This window comes from Ovis aries, chromosome 9 (assembly GCF_016772045.2).
Source record: "Ovis aries strain OAR_USU_Benz2616 breed Rambouillet chromosome 9, ARS-UI_Ramb_v3.0, whole genome shotgun sequence".
NCBI lineage: Eukaryota > Metazoa > Chordata > Mammalia > Artiodactyla > Bovidae > Ovis > Ovis aries.
In genome coordinates, this window is record NC_056062.1 from 26,354,593 (window position 1) to 26,365,463 (window position 10,871).

General features: G+C 39.1%; 1 pseudogene; it reads left to right on the top strand.

Moving 5' to 3' along the window:
• Window positions 1-1,955: 1,955 nt before the first annotated feature.
• Window positions 1,956-10,643, top strand: LOC101123473 (phosphatidylinositol N-acetylglucosaminyltransferase subunit P-like; annotated as a pseudogene).
• The last annotated feature ends 228 nt before the right edge of the window (window positions 10,644-10,871 follow it).

A 10,871-nucleotide genomic window follows, 5' to 3' on the forward strand; every position in this document is an offset into this window, starting at 1 on the left:
CCTGTAGAATTTAAATGCTCCTCCCTTTCAATAGGCTTAACTGACATTTTAGTGCAGCAGACACAGAAGCAGGAAACATCTCACAGCTCACCACAATAGACCACTTCGGCAGGTTCAGTCAGTTCACTCACTCAGTCGTGTCTGAGTCTGCGAGCCCATGGACTGCAGCATGCCAGCCTTCCTTGTCCATCACCAACTCGCAAAGCTCACACAAACTCATGCTCATCGAGTCTGTGATGCCATCCAACCATCTCATCCTCTCTCATGCCCCTCTCCTGCCTTCAACCTTTCCCAGCATCAGAGTCTTTTCCAATGAGTCAGTTCTTCACATCAGGTGGCCAAAGTATTGGAGTTTCAGCTTCAGCATCAGTACTTCCAATGAATATTCAGGACTGATTTCCTTTAGGATGGACTGGTTGGATCGCCTTGCAGTCCAAGGGACTCTCGAGAGTCTTCTCCAATACCACAGTTCAAAAGCATTAATTCTTCAGTGCTCAGCTTTCTTTATACTCCAACTCTCACATCCATACATGACTACTGGAAAAACCATAGCTTTGACAAGATGGACCTTTGTTGGCAAAGTAATGTCTCTGCTTTATAATATGCTGTCTAGATTGGTCATAACTTTTCTTCCAAGGAGCAAGAGTCTTTTAATTTCACGGCTGTAGTCACCATCTACAGTGATTGTGAAGCCCAAGAAAATAAATTCTGTCACTGTTTCCATTGTTTCCCCATCTATTTGCCATGAAGTGATGGGATCAAATGCCATGATCTTCGTTTTCTGAATGTTGAGTTTTAAGCCAACTTTTTCACTCTCCTCTTTCACTTTCATCAAGAGGCTCTTTAGATCTTCTTCACTTTCTGCCATAAGCGTGGTGTCATCTGCATATCTGAGATTATTGATATTTCTCCTGGCAATTTTGATTCCAGCTTGTGCTTCATCCAGTCCAGCATTTCACATGATGTACTCAGCATATAAGTTAAATAAGCAGGGTGACCTTATACAACCTTGATGTACTCCTTTCCTTATTTGGAACCAGTATTTGTTCCATGTCTAGTTCTAATTGTTGCTTCTGAACCTGCATACATATTTCTCAGGAGGCTGGTCAGGTGGTCTGTTATTTCCATCTCTTGAAGAATTTTCTACAGTTTGTTATGATCCACATAGTCAAAGGCTTTGGCATAGTCAATAAAGCAGAAATAGATGTTTTTCTGGAGCTCTCTTGATTTTTCTTTGATCCAATAGATTTGATCTGTTTGATCTCTGGTTTATCTGCCTTTTCTAAATCTAGCTTGAACATCTGGACATTCTCGGTTCACGTACTGTTGAAGCCTGACTTGGAGAATTTTGAGCATTACTTTGTTAGCATGTGAGATGAGTGCAATTGTGTAGTAGTTTGAACATTCTTTGGCATTGCCTTTCTTCAGGATTGTGATGAAAACTGACCACAAGAGACAGCTTAATGTAGGCTATTAGCTACCTCAGTTTCTCTGTCTCTGGGTCAATCCAGCCCTGGGGAACTTGTTACTGGCTACTACATCTCCTCAGTGCACGACTTCCCACTGTTTTGCTTTTCTACCTTAGTTTCCACATTCCTCATCTTTCTGGGTCCCTTTAACCGATCTACTTGGACTCTCTTGAAGTTAAAAATTCTTATGTCAACTTTACACAACAATTTGAATTTCTCTGTATTACTGTTCCACCCACTAGATCATTCCATAAGCTCTCTTACATAAGTAGACAGGCTGAGAAAGTCCCAAATCACCAAGTCCTGGAAACTGTTTCCTTAAGAGTCTTCCTGCAATCTCGCTCTCTCCTTTCCCCCACATTTTAATATGAACAGCAAGATAAAACAAAATTAAACTTTCAACATTTTGCTTGGAAACTTGATCAGCTAAATTTCCAAGTCAATTATTTGCAAGTTTTGTTTTCCATGTAACTTTAAGGCACAACTCTGCTATTAAACATGTTCTTATTTTATAGTTCTGAAGGTTAAAAATCTGAAATGGTCTTATTCAGCTAAAACCAAGATGTTGATGGTGATGCATAGTTTTTGGAGCTTTAGGAGACAATTGAGCTCTTTGCCTTTTCCAGTTTCTAGAGGCTGCCCATATTCCTTGGCTTATGGTCCCCTTCCATCTTCAAAGCCAGCAATGGCTGCTTGAGTCTTTCTCCAGCCCTCTGGCACTGCCTCTCCTGCCTACCTCTTTCACTTATGAGAACCCTTGTGATTATATTGGACCCACCCAGATAATACAAGACTCTCTTCCCATTCAAATCAAACATTTAACAACTTTAATTCCATCTGCAACCTTAAAACTTCCTTGCCATGTGACACAAGATCTCGACAGGTTCTAAACATGGATATTAAAGGAGACCAATATCCTGCTGACCACACTAGTCTCTGCATAATTTCTGGAAAAACAGTAATTATCTAGTAATTGATGGTTATTGTTACTATTATTTGACAAATAATTATTGAATACCTACATAGAGCAAGCAATGAATTAGAAGCACAGCAGAGACTTATATTTTATTCTTGTCCTCCTGAAGTTTACAATCTAACAAAACATGTAGCTTATTGAATAAACAATTTAAATACAGGGTGGTTAGGACTGAAGGGTGGGGAGAACCATGGAAACACATAGGGAAAGTATCTCATCTATGCAGAGCTGCTAACAGTAGAGTTTCAAAAGGTGGAAATAAAAAGAATATACCTGAAGGTTAAGTTAGGTAAAAGAGGGCATGATATGTGGAGAGACAATAATCAAGACCAACTTAAGTAGAGAAAATTAAAGAAAAGTGGGGCTAAATTATAGCAAGAGAGTGTAGGAGTGGTAGGGGAGAGGTAAGCATAAGCCATATCAGGAAGAGCCTTTAAATTTCATTAAATACTTTAGACTTCAATTTATAGGCAATAGGGAGACCTGTATGGAGTTTTAATCCTTGATGTGAATAGTTTTCCATTTCAAATTCATCAATTTATCGACAAACTAGGGGACCTCCTGAAGATTCTATTAAATAAGAAAAAATAAAAATATAACTACAAAATCATATATGCATGAATATTTAGAAACCTACATTTAATTAACTCATAAATACTGATACTACTGATGTACTGAACTGATACGTCTACCAATAAAGATATTATACAACAAGACTTGTTGGATGCAGGTAAAGCAGCATTCAGAGGAAACTTCAGCCCAAAATGCTTGTATTAGAAAAAAGAAACAGTAGAAAATTAACAAGGTAGATATCTAATTCAAGAGTCTAGAAAGAAAATGAGAAAATTAAAGAAAGAAAATAATAAAGATGTGTCAATGAAGTGATGCTTCAAGGAAAGATACATTTTCTGGGAATATGGCTATCATCTTCTATGGCTACCTACACTGCAGAGATGTGCTTCACCCAAGGTCATGTACCTTCTTGGGCAGCTCACATCCAATGACTACAGAATACATAGACCCAGCCATTTTGGTCCAGTGGACTACTGAAGGACTCTGAAAGACCGCTTGATCTCCCTTTGGGGATGGTGGAGTCTCTGATGAAGCTGGAATTGCTTCTGACTGTCTCCCTTTGCCCAATCCTTCTTCTTTTCTCCTTGCACAGAAGTAGATTCCTAGGTTACTCCCTGGGAAATTTTGGCACAGTCAATTAGGAAATTTGTAAATAATAACAGGACTCAATGAAGTCAAAGGTGATTCATTTTAAAAAAAAACTAATAAAATGAAGAAACGCCTAGCAAAAATTGGTCAAAAGTGAATACGGGAATGCATGTCCCCTCAAATTTATGTTAAAATTCTAATTTTCAAGGTGATGGCATTAAAAAGTGGGGCCTTTGAAGTGATCAGGTCATAAGGGCAGAACCCTTATAATTGAGATTAGTGCTCTTATGAAAGAGAACTCAGAGCGCTCCCTTGTCCCTTCTATGATATAAAGATACAGTGAGAAGCCTGTGACCCAGAAGAGGCCCTCACCTGACCTTGCTGGCACCTTGATCAAATTCTCAGCATCAAAAACTGTGAGAAATAAATTTCATTTCTTTTATAAGCTACTCAATCTATAGTATTTTGTTATAGCAACCCAAATGGATTAAGACAAGAGGACACAAATGCAATTATTAAAGAGATTTAAAAGATAATGGGAATATTAAGAGAAGTTATATATTAATAAACATTACAGTCTAGATAAAATAGACATATCCTTAAAATATGCATAGATAAAACCCCTATAATATATCCCTATAAATACATAGATAAAAAAGACATATATCTACAGAGTTTATAAAACCTTATGCAACAAGCAGAAAAGTTAATTATTTCTATAAACATTAAAGAAACCAACCCAGTAGTTTCAAACCTCATTACAAAGAAAACATCAGGTCAGTTGCTTATGTGGATAAATTTTACCAAATATTCAAGGAACAAATACTTCTAATCTTAAACAGTTTCTTCAGAATAAATAAAAATAAAGGCCTAGAATAATGTTGATAATGACACAACAAAACTAAAAGAATAAAGAAAAATTACAAGCTATGTCATTCATGAACATAAGCGCAAAAACTAAACAAAATACGCCAACCTAATTCAATAGTATATAAATAAAAGAATATATCATGATGAACTAATTTTTTCCTCTGGAAATCAAAGTTGGTTTAACATTAGAAATTAATTAAATACTATATCATATGACTAGATTAAAGGGGAAAATCCTATGATTATCTTAATGGATGGAGAATACTTACTGATGTTTTAAAATCCATTCATGACAAACTTAAAAACACAAAAGAGAAGTTTCATATCTCAGTAAAGGGTATTTACCAAAAATGTAAGGCAAACATCAGGTCAGGAGCTGTTTCAATTATATACATAACATAGTTGCTGTCTTACATTAGGCTGATGGCTTGTGTTTGGGGTGGTGACAGAAAATGGGGAAAAAATGGACATAAGGAAATTTATCACCTCCTTATTGGAAAAGACTCATCCTGTATATTTTCTGAGTAGCACCTCACCCAGGGCTCTGCACATAATAAATTTCCAAGACATGACTATTGACTGATAGGTGAAAGAATGTCGTAAGATACTATGATCATTTCAGAATGGTGTAGCTTAGGGATTGCTATACCTTCCAGCAGATTCTTGCTTGCAGTTGTATTATGGTCACAATCCAGCCAAAGTGCTCATGTATCAATCATTACACCTTTCACATTCAGCTGCCGAAAGAACTCATTTGTCCAAAAACTCAAACTAGCTTTCTCTAAATTTGTTCTGGATAATTGCATTGTTTGAATAGTACCCATAATAACAGATTGCTCTAAATGATATATTTTTTCCAGTGATTAAAAAATACTAGAAAAGCACTTGACTTTAATGGGCCTTATGAGATGGAGTAATCAAAGTACTAGATAAAGTCTGAAGGGGATGGGCTTTTAGTCCTGCCCTGGTTATTAATAACCAGTAACGTGACTTTTGATGGGATTCAAAATTTTAGGTCCCTATATTCTGTTCTGAAATGTACTACATGATTTACTTATTCATTCAACAAATTAAGAACTTATTACATTATATCAGGCATTATGTTCTTCCCTATGCTATTCAGATGATGGGAAAATCCATACTAATAGGATTTATGAAAAGTGCACTGTGAAAGTAACTTGCTACATAGAAAGCTGGTAGATTCGGGCAGTGAAAGAATCCAATAACTACTGACTGATCGAATAAGTCTCAGTCACTTCTCATGTATTTAGTATTTGCACAATACTAAGTTCTAGGGGGATGCTGCAAAAATAAAGTCAAGTACTAAATTCAATACAAGATCAGTCTTTCTTTTCAATACAGAAGAAGAATGGATCCTGGTCTGCCTTAACTTGAACAAATGTACAACCTTGAACAAATCACCCAATCATCTTCTTATGAGTTCCTGAAACAGATCTTATAACAAAAACCTGGAGCAGTGAGTTTATTTGGAATTTGATCCCAAATAACAGAGAGAATGGAGAAAGTGAGATAGGAGAAGAGAGACAAAGCAATAAAGAGTGTCCCAATGAGCCATTACCACTGTGGGCCTCTGGTGTTCAATCTTTCTGGAGACCATCTCAGTAATCCTGTAAAATGCAGCTCAGAAACGGTCTGCCAAGAGACGAGGCAGCTGGGCTATTTATCTACAGGTTCTTTTCTCTCACTGTGTGAGAGCTGCCCCTGGCACTTTAAGGCTGCCTTGTCTGAGAATGGAAAAGTACCTGGAGTGAGAAGTTGTCAGCTTTGGGTGAGCTCAGTGGTAATGTGGAGTTGGAACTCAACAGTATCTTTTGTAGGAACCAATGTCAATTCTGATATTCTGGTTTATAAATAAAAATTTCTGAAGCATTACAGGACAGCTGTGGCATTAACATGGCCTATGTCCATCTGTTTTGAAGAAGGAATGTTTGCTCTAAATGCTTTGGGAAAAGGGTGATGGCTACAGTGCCAAATATGCAGCAGTATGGTTCTCAGGACTCATGAATCCTATGACCTGGGAAACAGGAGGTGTAAGCCTGTCTTGCCTTCATAATCTCCTTTGAGCACTGTCCAAGAGAAGATTTTGATAAGGACTTGATGAAAGAGGCCAAGTGGAAAAGTGTGGGTTCATTGCAAATGTTTATTTAACTCAGATACTTCAAAAGCTTTTATTGGAGAAACATTTGCAGATTCATGTCAGATGAATCAACATCCTTCACCCATATCAGAGTCATAGCCTGGGGGAGTGAATATAGTTAGTTAACCTGTAGTTCACATGGTATGAGACCTACTTGAAAAGCTTTGACAATCCAGAGTCAAGTTCCTGGGCTATAGTTCCCATTCTGATGCGGGAAGGGCAAACCTGAGCTGTGGTTGGTGAAGGGCAGTGGTTCTCAAATCTGAGTGTTCACCAGCATCACTTAGAGGGCACTTTACAACATAGATAACTGGGACTCACTCCCCAAATTTCTGATTTAGTGGGTATAGAGTGGGGCCTCCAAATCAGCATCTCTAATTAAAATTCCCGGGTGATGCTGATGGTACTGGTCCAGGGATCAGTTTGAGAACAAATGCTTCAGAAGAAATGAGTCATGAGTGAATGGGGCAAGGCAGGGGTGGAGGTCACCAAGGACTCTGCTGAGAACTCGATTATAAATCTGCAGCGCAAACTCATGACTTCTTCTTGGTCTCCAAAGATGTCACTGCATGTTCATAATCTCAAAGGACATTTCTATTTACTTTCCATTCTGCATTTTGCCCATTCCTAACCCATGACACTGTGGTGTTGGAGAAGACTCTTGAGAGTCCCTGGGACTGAAACCAGTCCATTCTAAAGGTGATCAGTCCTGGGTGTTCTTTGAAAGGACTGATGCTAAAGCTGAAACTCCAATACTTTGGCCACCTCATGCGAAGAGTTGACTCATTGGAAAAGACTCTGATGATGGGAGGGATTGGGTCAGGAGGAGAAGGGGAAAACAGAGGATGAGATGGCTGGATGGCATTACCAACTCGATGGACAAGAGTTTGGGTGAACTCTGGGAGCTGGTGATGGACAGGGAGGCCTGGCATGCTGCAGTTCATGGGGTCGCAAAGAGTCGGACACAACTGAGCGACTGAACTGAACTGAACAAATGACACACAACTTTACCACACCACAGGATTCATATTAGCTTTCTGAAGCAAGTCAGTGCTTGGCAGAAAAGGGTGGATTTCCCTGACAACCAGACTTTGCATGGAAGAAATACACAAGGGTTAAAAATGAAGAAAAGAGAGAAAGAAGAAGGGAAGGGAGGAGTAAAAAGGAAAGACAGGCAAGAAGGACATACTATAAATATACTTTATGTTCTAAGAGCTCTGCTTTGAAAATTCACATACTTCAGAACGTTAAAGCCTCACAAATAGTCTGCCATTTATTATTATTCCCAAGAGGAAAACAAGGTTTAAACAGATTGCAGGATTTTCCCAAGTAGGTAAGACTTGTAAGAGGCACAAGCAAGACTGAAAGCTAGAGGCATTCAATTCCAAGTCTAGTGAGATGTCTACTGTCCTCCGCCGTCGGAAAAGTTGGAGGAATCTTACATTATTTGGAATTGCAAAGGGAAGTCACACGGGTGCAGCAGTGATTGCCTCAAATGTTCTAAGGAGTGTTGTATTTAAAATCTTGGTGTCATCTATGGCCCTTCTTCCTGGCTCCTTGAACTTGAGATAAACCCTGGGCACCTTTCACAGTGTTGTTACAAAAATGACATAGTAACTGTGAAACTCCCTGCCTTTGTATATGTTAATCTCACTACCTGGGAGGCTCTCTCCAATTCTAGGTATACGTTATTATGTTGCAGATACACTGGGAATAGTGCTCTTGTTCCAGGCAGAGATCCCTCACTGCAGGGCTTCTCAGAATGCCCAGGAAGATGAACTCAGGGGACTCAGACCTACTAATGCTGAAGCCTAGGGAGACCTTAGCCTAGTCTGGATGGGGCCATGATATAACCCAATGGCTTGACAATTGTTGGCATGCAACCCAGAGAAACACCACCGTTCCATCAGAAAGTGCCTATCAAATGATGAAATGGTGATTTTAAGGTGGTTATTTTTCTGTTCCAATTTTAAAACTTCTACACAAACACCTCTACCTTCCTCTCTTTAAGACAGGCCACTGACAATATTTGTTGTTAGTTAATTTATCCTGGAAGTATGCAGAGTTCAAAAAGAAACACACAAGAGCGAGAACTACAAGGAGGACTGCTTTCACTGAAAGACAGGGGCAATTCCTAGCACTTGTCCTTACACAGACATAGGATGATCTTGCTAAGGCATCCAGATCCCCTTTGATGGCATTAAATCAGAGATGGGACAAATGGTTAAAGAGCATACTGTGGAGAACTGGGTAAGTGCATGGCTCTTTGCACCTTGTAGTCCAGGCTGAGTGTTTGGAAACACGGGATCCAGGGAGAGATGAGAGTCATAAGAGGGATCCATCACTAACCTCTTGGAATACCCTAGTCATTTACTTTCAGCTACACCCTATTTTGGCAGCCCACTCCAGTAATCTTGCCTGGAAAAATCCCATAGATAGAGGAGCCTGGTGGGCTGCAGTCCATGGAGTTGTGACGAGTAGGACATGACTGAGTGACTTCACTTTCATTTTTCACTTTCCTGCATTGTAGAAGGAAATGGCAACCCACTCCAGTGTTCTTGCCTGGAGCATCCCAGGGACAGAGGAGCCTGGTGGGCTGCCATCTGTGGGGTCGCACAGAGTCGGACACAACTGAAGAGACTTAGCAACAGCAGCAGCAGCAACACCCTATTTTAGATGAGGAACAGGTACTAGTTCAATATCACCCAGACCCTGGAAAGAGACTAGACTGAAACAAGAAATAGCCTCTTTGAACTAGTAAGTAAACACATACTACAAAAGTGCACCTCTCCAGATTAGGCAGCTTTTCTAAGTATAAACCACAACCACATTTTAAACCTAACTCATAAATGATATTCAAATATGTGGTTCCTTACATGGTCCAAATGGGAATTAAGAAGAACATGAAAGGGGATAGGAAGGGTAGGGATTTGCAATACAATTTGTTTGAAGCTTATTTGCATAGAGAAAAAAGAGATTTGCCTGTGAAGTCCCTGACACATGTAAAGCAGAATGCCACTCTTATTAAATTTGGGTGATCTGATCTATAAACTAAAACAATGATACCATTTTTTAAATATGATTCAACACAGATTTTTTTTTCTTTTAACAATAAGCCTCAGTGATGGTAAACTTAAAATCCGGGTTCACCTTACTTATGTAAATTAGAATAATACTGCACACTGACAGGAATGTAGCATTTAATGAAGTTAAAAAAAAAATCCAAAGCTCCTTCAGTGAAAGAATTCAGACGCTAAAACATTAAAAATTGAGTTCTAGGAGCAAGGAGACCCAGGATTATCTCAAGTCACCGGGAAAATGGTGGAAAATTCATTGCCAGAAAGAGCGATTTATGGCTTTGTTTTTTCCTTAAGCTCCCAATCTGGCTTCACACTGTATTTTGTGTGGGCTTTCATTCCTACATCTTGGATAAACTCCTTAGACTTAACCTATCAGCCTCAAAAGTATTGAGCTGTTGCACTGCTTGGGTACCTCCTCATTACTGTAGTCATCAGTTCCGTTCAGTTCAGTTCAGTCGCTCAGTTGTGTCTGACTCTTTGCAACCCCATGGACTGCAGCACACCAGGCCTCCCTGTCCATCACTAACTCCCAGAGTTCACTCATATTCCATGTCCACTGAGTCAGTGATGCTATCCAACCGTCTCATCCTCTGTCGTCCCCTTCTTCTCCCACCTTCAATCTTTCCCAGCATCAGGGTCTTTTCAAATGAGTCAGTTCTTCTCAGGTGGCCAAAGTATTGGAGTTTCAGCTTCAGCTTCAGTCCTTCCAATGAATATTCAGGAATCGGCCACACGTTCTTAATTGGAATAAACATGATGAGTATCTCTCTCCACTTAGTTCCATTCAAACAATCACAGGTAACTAGGCCAAAAATCAACAACAGAAGGAATACCAAGAAGAGGCCATTCCAGCACTGAGAGATATTCCTATTAGTGAAGTAAACCAAATGTTCTTTCTTGCAGTCAAAGAACTTTATACCAAACACTGAATTGTATGTGGAGCAATATTAAGCATTTATTACAAAATTTTATAGTTTTACTATAAAAATAGTTCCTAATGGACAGAATAAATAAAATATTGCATCACCATATGGCAAAAAAAATCGAGTTCCACATAAAAGGGGCTTACAATTTGAAGACCACACTCTCCTATCCTGGAAAGCATTCTAGAACAAAATGCTTGTCTTCTTATACGTGAACATGTGTGTCTATGTGTG